The sequence below is a fragment of the Giraffa tippelskirchi genome, chromosome X, assembly GCF_054371585.1.
Source record: "Giraffa tippelskirchi isolate mGirTip1 chromosome X, T2T-mGirTip1v1.2.pri, whole genome shotgun sequence".
NCBI classification, from domain to species: Eukaryota; Metazoa; Chordata; class Mammalia; order Artiodactyla; family Giraffidae; genus Giraffa; species Giraffa tippelskirchi.
Window position 1 is genome coordinate 104,998,601 of NC_137289.1, and position 13,522 is coordinate 105,012,122.

A 13,522-nucleotide genomic window follows, 5' to 3' on the forward strand; every position below is an offset into this window, starting at 1 on the left:
GTTGCCATTTCCTTCTCCAGGGGATCTTCCCGACCTGGGGATTGAACCCAGCTCTCCCGCATTGCGGGCAGACGCTTTACTGTCTGAGCCACCAGGGAATCCTCTGTACTTGAAAGTCTTGCCCTAAAAAAGGCTTCCTAACCAGATGCTGTTGTAGATGACTGCTATCAAACTCTTAAGAACAGGTATAATTCAGTTAATATAGTTTCAGAAACTAGAAAAAAAAGGGAAAAGTACACAGTCTTTTTTGTGCAGTGAAGATAACCTTGGATACCAGAATAAGAGAACAGTACAAGAAAAGAAAATCTAAGATCTGTCTCACTCTGAACATTAATGGAAAACTCTTAAACATGAGTAAACTGAATTCAATCAATTAAAAATGCTTTAAAACTAATTAAGAGTTTAGTGCAGGAATGCAAGAACAGTACACCATCAGAAAAATGTTAATATAATCTACCACATTAATAGATTAAAGGAGAAAAAAGGATCTTCTCAAGAGATGCAGAAAATAAGCATTCAAGGAAATACCACACATTCATGATTTTTTTTAAATGTCTTAGTAAACCAGGGACCTAAAAGCTTTTGATGAAAGGTATTTTTTCAAAAAACCACAGCAAATATACTTAATGATGAATGTTTTAGAAATCACATTCTCTGTGCCTCAGTTTCTCATCTATTAAATAATAACCAATTTCCTTTACAAGATCACTTGAAGGATTAAAGTCTGTAATGTATATAAAGCAGACAGAGTACTCCATTTGTGGTACACAGCATACACTTACACATTGACTATCATTACATTTCTATCATTGTCCTCACCATTATTTCCATTAGAATCAGAAACAAATAAGGAATTCACTATCATTATATCTATTAGACACTGTATTACAGGCCCTGACTAATAGAGGGAAATGAAAACGAAAATGTATAATTGGAAAAGACCCTGATGCTGAGCAAGACTGAAGGCAGGAGAAGAAGGGGATGACAGAAGATGAGAAGGTTGGATAGCATCACTGACTCAATGGACACGAGTTTGAGTAAGCTCCGGGAGTTGGTGATGGACAGGGAAGACTGGCATGCTGCAGTCCATGGGGTCGCAAAGAGTCAGACATGACTGAATAACTGAACTGACTGAGGCAGATTTTAAGAAAATAAAATGCAAAATTTGAAATTTTTGGAAGAAAATTACATGACATCTTTATGAGCTCAGTCAGAGAAATGTTACATAAATTACACAAAAAGCACAAACTAAAAAATCAATCAATTACAAATAAATTACATTACAAAGAAAACTTCTCAAAAAACACCAGCAATAACCAAGATGAAGAAAGAATACTAACTTAAAAGAGTGGACATATGTGTATGTGTAACTGACTCAGTTTGCTGTACCTCTGAAACTAACACAACATTGTAAATCAACTATACTCTCCAATAAAAATTTTTAAAAAAGATACTATAAAAATCAGAATTGGGACTATATAAAGAATCCGTATATCACCCTAATTCCAAAACCAGACAAAGATGCCACAAAAAAAGAAAACTGTAGGCCAATATCACTGATGAACATAGATGCAAAAATCCTTAATAAAATTCTAGCAAACAGAGTCCAACATCATATTAAAAAGATCATACATCATGACCAAGTGGGCTTTATCCCAGGAATGCAAGGTTTCTTTAACATCCGCAAATCAATCAATGTAATACACCACATTAACAAATTGAAAGGTAAAAACCATATGATTATCTCAATAGATGCAGAAAAAGCCTTTGACAAAATTCAACATCCATTTATGATGAAAACCCTCCAGAAGGCAGGAATAAAAGGAACATACCTCAACATAATAAAAGCTATATATGACAAACCCACAGCAAACATTATCCTCAATGGTGAAAAATTGAAAGCATTTCCCCTAAAGTCAGGAACAAGGCAAGGGTGCCCACTTTCACCACTACTATTCAACAGTTTTGGAAGTTTTGGCCACAGCAATCAGAGCTGAAAAAGAAATAAAAGGAATACAGATAGGAAAAGAAGAAGTAAAACTCTCACTGTTTGCAGATGACATGATCCTCTACATAGAAAACCCTAAAGATTCTACCAGAAAATTACTAGAGCTAATCAATGAATATAGTAAAGTTGCAGGATATAAAATTAACACACAGAAATCCCTTGCATTCCTATACTCCAATAATGAGAAAACAGAAAGAGAAATTAAGGAAACAATCCCATTCACCATTGCAACAAAAAGAATAAAATACTTAGGAATATATCTACCTAAAGAAACAAAAGACTTATATATAGAAAACTATAAAACACTGATGAAAGAAATCAAAGAGGACACAAACAGATGGAGAAATATACCGTGTTCATGGATTGGAAGAATTAATATAGTGAAAATGAGTATACCACCCAAAGCAATCTATAGATTCAATGCAATCCCTATTAAGCTACCAACAGTATTTTTCACAGAACTAGAACAAATCATTTCACAATTTGTATGGAAATATAAGAAACCTCGAATAGCCAAAGCAATCTTGAGAAAGAAGAATGGAACTGGAGGAATCAACCTGCCTGACTTCAGGCTCTACTACAAAGCCACAGTCATCAAGACAGTATGGTACTGGCACAAAGACAGAAATATAGCTCAATGGAACAAAATAGAAAGCCCAGAGATAAATCCACACACCTATGGACACCTTATCTTTGACAAAGGAGGCAAGAATATACAATGGAGAAAAGACAATCTCTTTAACAAGTGGTGCTGGGAAAACTGGTCAACCACTTGTAAAAGAATGAAATTAGAACACTTTCTAACACCATACACAAAAATAAACTCAAAATGGATTAAAGATCTAAATGTAAGACCAGAAACTATAAAACTCCCAGAGGAAAACATAGGCAAAACACTCTCCGACATAAATCCCAGCAGGATCCTCCATGACCCACCTCCCAGAATATTGGAAATAAAAGCAAAAATTAACAAATGGGACCTAATTAAACTTAAAAGCTTTTGCACAACAAAGGAAACTATCAGCAAGGTGAAAAGACAGCCTTCAGAATGGGAGAAAATAATAGCAAACAAAGCAACAGACAAACAATTAATCTCAAAAATATACAAGCAACTCCTGCAGCTGAATTCCAGAAAAATAAACGACCCAATCAAAAAATGGGCCAAAGAACTAAACAGACATTTCTCCAAAAAAGACATACAGATGGCTAACAAACACATGAAAAGATGCTCAACATCACTCATTATTAGAGAAATGCAAATCAAAACCACAATGAGGTACCATTTCACGCCAGTCAGAATGGCTGCTATCCAAAAGTCTACAAGCAATAAATGCTGGAGAGGGTGTGGAGAAAAGGGAACCCTCTTACACTGTTGGTGGGAATGCAAACTAGTACAGCCACTATGGAGAACAGTGTGGAGATTCCTTAAAGAACTGGGAATAGAACTGCCATACGACCCAGCAATCCTACTGCTGGGCATACACACCGAGGAAACCAGAATTGAAAGAGACGCGTGTAGCCAATGTTCATCGCAGCACTGTTTACAATAGCCAGGACATGGAAGCAACCTAGATGTCCATCAGCAGACGAATGGATAAGGAAGCTGTGGTACATATACACAATGGAATATGACTCAGCCATTAAAAAGAATACATTTGAATCCGTTCTATTGAGATGGATGAAACTGGAGCCCATAATACAGAGTGAAGTAAGCCAGAAAGAAAAACACCAATGCATATATATGGAATTTGAAAGATGGTAATGATAACCCTATATGCGAGACAGAATAAGAGACACAGATGCATAGAACAGTCTTATGGACTCTGAGGGAGAAGGTGAGGGTGGGACGTTCTGAGTGAATAGCATTAAAACATGTATATTATCATATGTGAAACAGAACACCATTCCAGGTTTGATGCATGAGACAAATGCTCAGGGCTGGGGCAATGGGATGACCCAGAGGGATGGGAGGGGGAGGGAGGGGGGAGGGGGGTTCAGGATGGGGAACACATGTAAACCCATGGCTGATTCATGTCAATGTATGGCAAAAACCACTGCAATATTGTAAAGTAATTAGCCCCCAACTAAAATAAATAAATTTATTAAAAAAAATTAAATATTCATAACTTTCATTTAAAAAAAAGAATCCATATAAATTTGAAAAAGACAAATACCCCAAGAAAAACACAAATAAAGGATATGAACAAGTAAGCCACAGAAGAGGAAATCCAGTCCACACCAAATATGAAATGATAAATACCTTTACTTGTAATCAGGGAAACAAAAATTACAATAAGATACCAATTTGTACTTAACAGATTAGCAAAACATAGAGTGTGCCCATGTATGCATGTGTGCTAAGTCACTCCAGTTGTGTCTGACTCTTTGTTAGTTATGGCCCGCCACGCTCCTCTGTCTACAGGATTCTCCAGGCAAGAATACTGGAGTGGGTTGCCACGCCCTCCTCCAGGGAATCTTCCTGACCCAGGAATCAAACCCACATCTCTTAACATCTCCTGAATTGGCAGGCAGGTTCTTTACCACTAGCGCCACCTGGGAAGCCCAAGGAGTGTGCCCATACTACAATTCTATATAGAGAGAACAGTGCTATCATTGTAGAAAGTTCTCTTGGGCAGCACTGGTCTAAATCATGCATTGTCTGTATCATCAGTTTGGCTGCATAAGGATACAGAGCTTTGCATTTTTACATTGATGTTTCCTGTTCAAAAGCAGAAGTTTCAGATATTTCAGAAGCTACATCTGCCACCCAGCTGCAATCCATGCTCTGAAGGAACTGGCTTAACATGATATCAATACAGCTCTTTGCAGGCCATCTGCTTTGAAAAAACCGTTGGTAGAGCCCTTTATTTTTACCAACAATCTCCACTTCTCTTGCCCACATCTCAAGATTCAACAATGATCTATACACATGGATCAAGGTGATACTAACTTGGGGGAAGGGGTGAGAAGGCAGCTCCACTGTAAATTGGGAAACAGCAGTGACGTTTTTTCTTAGTTTGATTCCAGCCTGGGGCTTTCTAAATAAACACTGCAATACACACCGAGGAAACCAGAATTGAAAGAGATGCGTGTACCCCAATGTTCATCGCAGCACTGTTTACAATAGCCAGGACATGGAAGCAACCTAGATGTCCATCAGCAGACGAATGGATAAGGAAGCTGTGGTACATATACACAATGGAATATTACTCAGCCATTAAAAAATACATTTGAATCGGTTCTATTGAGATGGATGAAACTGGAGCCCATAATACAGAGTGAAGTAAGCCAGAAAGAAAAACACCAATATAGTATACTAATGCATATACATGGAATTTGAAAGATGGCAACGATAACCCTATATGCGAGACAGAATAAGAGACACAGATGCATGACCCAGAGGGATGGGATGGGGAGGGAGGTGGGAGGGGGGTCCAGGAAGGGGAACACATGTAAACCCATGGCTGATTCATGTCAATGTATGGCAAAAACTACTACAATATTGTAAAGCAATTAGCCCCCAACTAAAATAAATAAATTTATTTAAAATAAATAAATAAATAAACACTGCAGAAGCAGTAACAGCATGGTGACTGTAGCTGTGTGTGTATGCTTGGTAGCTCAGTCATGTCCAACTCTTTGTGATCCCATGGACTCTAGCTGCCAGGCTCCTCCTGCTTATGGAATTTTCCAGGCAAGAATACTGGAGCAGGTTGTCATTTCCTCCTCTGGAGATCTTCCCAACCCAGGGATCAAACGTCTCTTGCGTCTCCTGCACTGGCAGGCAGATTCTTTACCATTGAGCCACCTGGGAAGCCCAACTATAGCTAATAATACTGTATTGTGTATTTGAAAGTTGCTAAGAGAGTGAATCTTAAAAGTTCTCACTACAAGAAAATAAAACATTAAAAAAAAAAAAAACCTACTCATTTCAAAGGCTGGCAATAAAATACTACCAAGTGCTTTCACAGTCCAGAGACCTTTGCAGGACTTAAAAGAGTAGGTGAAAACCACTTGGAGTCCCTCTGCAGTAAGACACCTTACCAGTAGGAGAAAAAAAAATAGTAGGAGTATTAAGGTTTAAGAAGCTGAGGAAGAAACCTTCTTCAGACAGAGCTGTTGGAAAGCAGTGGCATTTTCTCTCTCACACAATAGGGGCAGGAGGAGACTTTTGCCCCAGCCCTAATCTAGTAAGGAAAACTTCAAGGAGACAACCTGCTTGATATATGTCCACTAGAGTCTGGGGGACACATGGGACTTGGTACCTGGTTTGCAGCTAGAAAACTCTACAGGTGACAGGCAGGTTGTGGCAGTCTGTGGCCACAGAAAAGAGGTTGCATTGGGTGGCGGGGGGGGAGGTGATGAAGAGATCAAGGCCCCATCACACAGATACGCATTCCACAAGCCAGATGTGGACCCTCTGGATAGGAACAGGGTTGGGTTACTTTGGAGAGGGGACTTTCTCCTAGCATCAAGGTGACCTCAGCAAAAAGAGACTGGATGTCTACGACGGTGCTGTTTGGTGAGGGCAAGAAGGAGATATATTAAATAACTTGCTGGAAAAGAGGCAGCGCCTATATTGAGGGAACTGCAATCAAGGGCCCTAGCTGGGGCATCTCCAAGGAAACCATAAACATACCAGTTTGTGTGTGCTCAGTCGTGTCCAACTCTTTGTGACCCAATGGACTGAAGCCCACCAGTATCCTCTGCCCATGGGGATTCCCCAGGCAAGAATACTGGAGTGGGCTGCCATGGGGGTGCCATTTCCTCCTCCAGGGGATCTTCCTGACCTAGGGATTGAACCCGTGTCTCTTATGTCTCCTGCATTGGCAGGTGGGTTCGTTACCATTAGTGCCACTTGGGAAGCCCAAAACATACCAGGGACAGAAAGAAATCGGTCTCTAGAATCTGCCACATGCAGAGGGTGGCAATATCAGATTATATCTTTATAAGTTAGGGCAAACTATTTTTGTCCTAACTCCCTCCTTCTTCACTTGCTTCACCCAAGGAGCCAGAGATGGCCTAGTTGGTGATTTGGTGAGTGGCGGGGGGTGGGGGGGTAGTGGAGTAAAGAAAAAAAAAGCTGAGCATGCTTCCTTTGGCACTAAAAGCTTCCAGCCTGAAGCACTGAAAGAGGCATTAGCTGGAGGGAGAGATTTCCCTTTAAATGAAGCTCATAGTTTTCACTTCTGCATGTGATTACTTTTTTAAAACTAAAATGAGACTACCACAGACCCTCAGAAATTAAAAGTATAATAAGGAAATACTGTGAACAACTTTATGCCAATAAATTTGCCAACTTAGGTGAAATGGAAAAACTCTTTGAAAGACACAAGTTACCAAAGTTTGTTCATGAAGAAATAATCTGAATAATCCAGTATCTATTAAAGAAATTGACACTGTAGTTTAATGCCTTCCTATAAAGAAAACTCCAGGCACAGATGACTTCACTGGGGAATTCTATCAAAAATTTAAGGAAGGAATAACACCAGTTTCATACAAATTCTCCCAAAGAACTAAAGAGGGAAGGGAATACTTCCCAGCTCATTCTATGACTTCACTGTCTTGATTGTAGTGATGGATTCTTGGGTGTTTACATGTCAAAACTTATCAAATTATGAACTTTAAATACATGCAGTTTCTTGTATGTCAATTATACCACAATACAGAGAGGCTGAAACAGCTAAATCAGTTCTTAGAGGCAGTCATAGCATTCACAATACTTATATTAGACAGGGAAGCTATCAAATGAATTATCTAAGCTTCTACCTTATGAAACTAGGAAAAGAGAAAATTAAATTCAAACTAGCAGGAGGACAGAAATAATAAAGATAAAAGTAAGAATGATGAAATTAAGGTTTCCATTTCTAGGCACAATGGAGTATGTCTACTACAGCCCCTCTCCTACTGATTATTGCAACTAAGAACTCTGGACAAAATATGTAAAGCAGCTATGCAGGACTCTGACAAGTTAAAAGCAAAAAAAAGCAGGCAGACTCTGAAGGTGAGTCAAAAAGTGAAGAAGCAGCCCGTATACCAGGGCATTTCTTTTTAGTCCCCGTTCTTTTTTTCACAAGACTCTGTCCCAGTGGTATATAAACCTTCCAGAAGTCCTGAGCTCATCCAAGCAAAAGCCTCACACCAAAGCTTTAAGAACTGAACTAAAGTAATAGTCCAACCACAGCTCAGTCTGAGACTAACACCTGAGTGACAAATGCACAGAGACAACCACGAAGCAGGCCAGCAAAGGTTCTGAAAACTGCACAAAGACTTAAACCATCACTTAAGTCTCAAATTAAGCCCTGAATGGTGCATACACAAAGCAAAGGCTTTGAACACCATATCGATTAGAATCAATACCCACAGAGAGCAAGACAAAACCAGTGATCTCAATCTAACTAGGTTTATTAAGTGATAAATAAAGATTAAAAGCAACAAAACAATCACCACTATCTAGGATAGAATCCAAAATCATTCAACATAAGAAACAACTAGCAAAATGTGACCAATTTTCAAAAGAAAAGATAACCAACAGATGCCAGATGCTGGAAATACCAAAGACATTTTAAGCAGCTATGGAAACAGCTCTATGAGGCAGACACACTTGAAATGAATGGATAAACAGAAGTTCTCAACTGAGATACAGAAACTATTAAAAAAAATGGAAATTTTAGAACTAAAAATGATAGTATCTGAAATCAGAAAGACAAACAAACCAACACCCGGGGTGAACTGAGCAGCAGAATGGAGATGAGAGAGGCAAGAGTCAATGAACTTGGAGTTAAATTGACAGAAATGATCCAACCTGCCAATATGAGGAATAGAGACAAAGGACTGAGAAAAATAAAAGAAAGAAATACAGCATCAGGTATGCATGGGACAGTATCAGAAGGTCCAACATTCACATCATTGGAGTCCTCCAAGGAAATGAGACTAGTGCAGAAGAAAAGGTCTGAAAAATAATGGCCAAAAGAGTCCCAAATTTGGAAAAAGACATAAAATGACAGATTCGAGATGCTCGGCATGGCAGAAACAACATAAACTCACAGAAACACCCAGGAATATTACAGTCAAATATCTGGAAAGCAAAGAAAATATCTTGAATGTAGTCAATAAAAAAAAAGCACACTGCATGTGAATCAATTATTCAAATGACTGTGAGGTTCTCATCAGAAACAATGGAGGCCAGATGATACTGGAACTTCTTAAAATTACTAAAGGCAAAAAAATGTCAAACCAGAATTCTACACTGAAGTAAAGAGATTTTGTCATCAGATTTGTTCTAAGAGAAATGAAACAGGATCTTCTGCAGGGTGAATGGGAAGACCAACAGAAATGATAAAATATCTGGGTAACAATCAAAAAAATGGGCCAAAGAACTAAACAGACATTTCTCCAAGACATACAGATGGCTAATAAACACATGAAAAGATGTTCAACATCACTCATTATCAGAGAAATGCAAATCAAAACCACAATGAGGTACCATCTCATGCCTGTTACAATGGCTGCTATCAAAAAGTCTACAAACAATAAATGCTGGTGAGGGTGCAGAGAAAAGGGAACCCTCTTACACTGTTAGTGGGAATGCAAACGAGTACAATCACTATGGAGAACAGCGTGGAGATTCCTTCAAAAACTGGAAATAGAACTGCCATACGACCCAGCAATCCCACTGCTAGGCATACATACCGAGGAAACCAGAAATGGAAGAGACACCTGTACCCCAATGTTCATTGCAGCACTGTTTACAATAGCTAGGACATGGAAGCAACCTAGATGTCCATCAGCAGCTGAATGGATAAGAAAGCAGTGGTACATATACACAATGGAATATTACTTAGCTATTAAAAAGAATGCATTTGAATCAGTTCTAATGAGGTGGATGAAACTGGAGCCTATTATACAGAGTGAAGTAACTCAGAAAGAAAAACACTAATACAGTATATTAACGTATATATATATGGAATTTAGAAAGATGGTTAACGATGACCCTATATGTGAGATAGCAAAAGAGACACAGATGTAAAGAACAGACTTTTGGAGTGTGGGAGAAGGCGAGGGTGGGATGATTTGAAAGATAGCATTGAAACATGTATATTACCATATGTGAAATTGATCGCCAGTCCAGGTTCGATGCATGAGACAGGGCACTCAGCGCCGGTGCACTGGGACGATCCTGAGGGATGGGTTGGGGAGGGAGGTGGGAGGAGGGTTTAGGATGGAGGACACATGTACACCCATGGCTGATTCATGTGAATGTATGGCACAAACCATTACAATATTGTAAAGTAATTAACCTCCAATTAAAATAAATTAATTAACAAAGAAAACATCTGAGTAAATATACAGAATGGGCTTCCCTGGTAGCTCAGTAGTAAAGAATCCACCTGCAATACAGGAGACTTGCAGAAGACACAGGTTCAAATCCCTGGGTTGGGAAGATCTCCTGGAGAAGGAAATGGCAACCCACTCCAATATTCTTGCCTGGGAAATCCCATGGACAGAGGAGCCTGGTGGGCTACAGTCCATGGGGTTGCAAAAAAATAATACAGGCTATTTTTCTCCTTTTGAATTCTTTAAGATATGTATGACAGTTGTGGATACAATACATTTGAAACCTATACATAACAATAAAAGAGGGAAGGGAAGTGACCTATATTGCTATAAACTTTCTACATATGACTTGAAGTCTTAAAATATAACTATATATGGTGAAAGGGTTAATAAAGCATGTATCTCTTAATCACTAGAGCAACCACTAAATTAAAAAAAAAAACCACAAAGGAGATACTGACAAAAAGCAAATAGGTGTGTTTAAAATGAAATATTTAAATTGCAGTTGCATTCCCTATGCAAGACCTATGTACTCAAAACTACCAAATATTACTTATGATACTGAGATAAATTTTTATAGACCTAAATAAATTGAGAGATATACTATGTTTGTGAATTGGAAGACTCAATATTCTTAGTATTTCAATGATCCACAGACTCAATGTAATCCCAAACAAAATCCCTGTAGGCTTTCATGCAGAAATTGGGAAGCTGATTTTAAAATTTATATGAAAATATCAAGGACCAAAACATTATGAAAAGAACAAAGTTGGAAGATTCACTGTACCTGATGTGAACATGTAGGCTACAGTAATTAAGATAGTGCTGTATCGGCAGACAGATCAATGCATATGTGCTCAACTGTTTTTGATAAGGGTACCAAGGTAGATCAATGGAGAGAGTCTTCTAAAAAATGCTGCTTGAACAATTAAATATGCATATGCCAAAAAAAGGAAAACAATGATCCTTAACTCGTACCAGATAAAAATATTCATCTCATTATTGGCCATGGGCCTAAACATAAGTGAAAGTGGAAGTCACTCAGTCCAGATATCCCCTGTATCTTCTCCAGGGGATACAGTCCATGGAATTATCTAGGCCAGAATACTGGAGTGGGGAGCCTTTCCCTTCTCCAGGGGATCTTCCCAACCCAGGGATCGAACCCAGGTCTCCCACATTGCAGGTGGATTATTTACCAACTGAGCCACAGGGAAGCCCAAGAATACTGGAGTGGGTAGCCTATCCCTTTTCCAGCAGATCTTCCCGACCCAGGAATCAAACCGGGGTCTCCTGCATTGCAGGCGGATTCTTTACCAACTGAGCTATTAGGGAAGCCTGATAAATGTAAGAGCTAACATTATAAATCCTCTGAAATAAAAATATGAGAAAATCTTTGTTACCTTGTGTAAGAGAATTGTTATACAGGGTATAACAGCATGAACTGTAGAAGAAAAATTTGATAAATGAGACTTTATCAAAATTAAAAATGTCTTTTTTGGGAAGGACACTGTTAAGATAAAAACAAGCCACAGCATGGGAGTCAAGACTTGGAAAACACATAGTGATAGAGGACTTGCATCCAGAATATATAAAGAACTCTCACAATTTAATAATAACAAAAATGGCAAAAGATTACAAGAAACAGTTCACCAAAGATGTATAGATGGCAAACAAAAGAACATGAAAAGATGCTGCATATCAGTTACTGGAGAAATGCAAATTAATAGCACAATGAGCTACTCTTACACAGCATCTAGAAAGACTAACAATACTAATAATACCAAGTGCTGTCAAGAGAGCAAAACACTGGAACTCTTATATGTTGCTGGTAGGCATCCAAAATGGTACAGTTACACTGTAAAACAGTTTGGTAGTGTCTTGTGAAGTTAAACATACACTTACCACATGACCAAGCAATCCCACTCTAGAATATTTACCCCAGAAATATGAAAACATATACCCACACAAATGCCTAAACATAACTGTGTTCATACCAGCTTCTTTCATAAAAACCAAAAATAAGAAAAAATTCAAAAGTGCATACCTTGGTCTATGGTAAGCAAATGGATTATCATTTGGCTACAGAAAGGAACAGACTGTTGAAACATGTCACAATACGGATGAACCTAAAAAGCATTAAGGTAAATGAAAGAAGCAAGATGCATAAGGCTATATACTATAAGATTCATTTATATAACATTCTAGAAAAAAACAAAACTAGAAGAAGAAACAAGATCAGATGTGAGAGTAGGGGAGAAGTTTAATTGTAAAGAGGAACAAGGGAATGTTTTAGGGGAATGAAAATGTCCAATAGCTTGACTGCGGTGGTATTTAAATGACTATATATTTGTCAATATATATAGAACTGTACACTTAAGAGAGGTGAGCTTCATGGTATATAAATTATACCTCAATAACCCAAACCTCATTTTCAAGAAGAGAATGCAGTTACATATATCATGACAGTACATGGAAAATACATCTGGAAATTACATTAAAACATTACCACATACAATCCACTATCATATTGTGCTAGTTTTGCATCTCCTTTTATGAAAATACCTATTAAGCATTAAGGATAGAAAAAATACTAAGAAATATTTAATTCTAGTTAATGACATGCCTATGGGAGTATTTAGGTTTGAAGTGTACTGATATCCACAACTTACTTTGAAATGCATTCCACACACAAACAAAGGGAGATTGATGGAAGAAGAGAGGAATTAGCACACGGATAGGCAATAAAGCAAATACAGCAAAACATTCATTGTAGAATCTAGATGGTATTACATGGATGTTCAAACTATAATTATTTTGCTTGTTTTGTCTGGAAATTTTTATAATAAAATGTTGAAGGGAAAAAGATGCTGATACAGAACAGCAAAGTAAACCCAAAGAAGTAGAAATGGAAATAAATGTAAAAGGAGAAATCAACAAATCGAAAACACACAATAAAGAAAATTAAATTAACAAAGGTAAAAGTTCTTTCTGTGAAAAGCTCAACAAATTGAAAATAATAAATATGACAGCGAGGCTACTCTTGATACATGGATCTTGACAGAAGATTTTTACTATCTCAGAACAATCTGAGAATTTATGAGATCTGTCAGAGATTTTATCCAGGGACCAGAGGAGAATATAAGCCCTGAAGTAGCTTGAAGAATGGAGGAATGGGGG

At 38.0% G+C, this 13,522-nt stretch overlaps 1 protein-coding gene across 2 annotated transcripts in view; it reads right to left on the bottom strand.

The window, feature by feature from the left end:
* ZNF674 (zinc finger protein 674) overlaps window positions 1-13,522 on the bottom strand; it is a 45,221-nt gene that overhangs the window by 21,037 nt on the left and 10,662 nt on the right. The window lies entirely within an intron of this gene.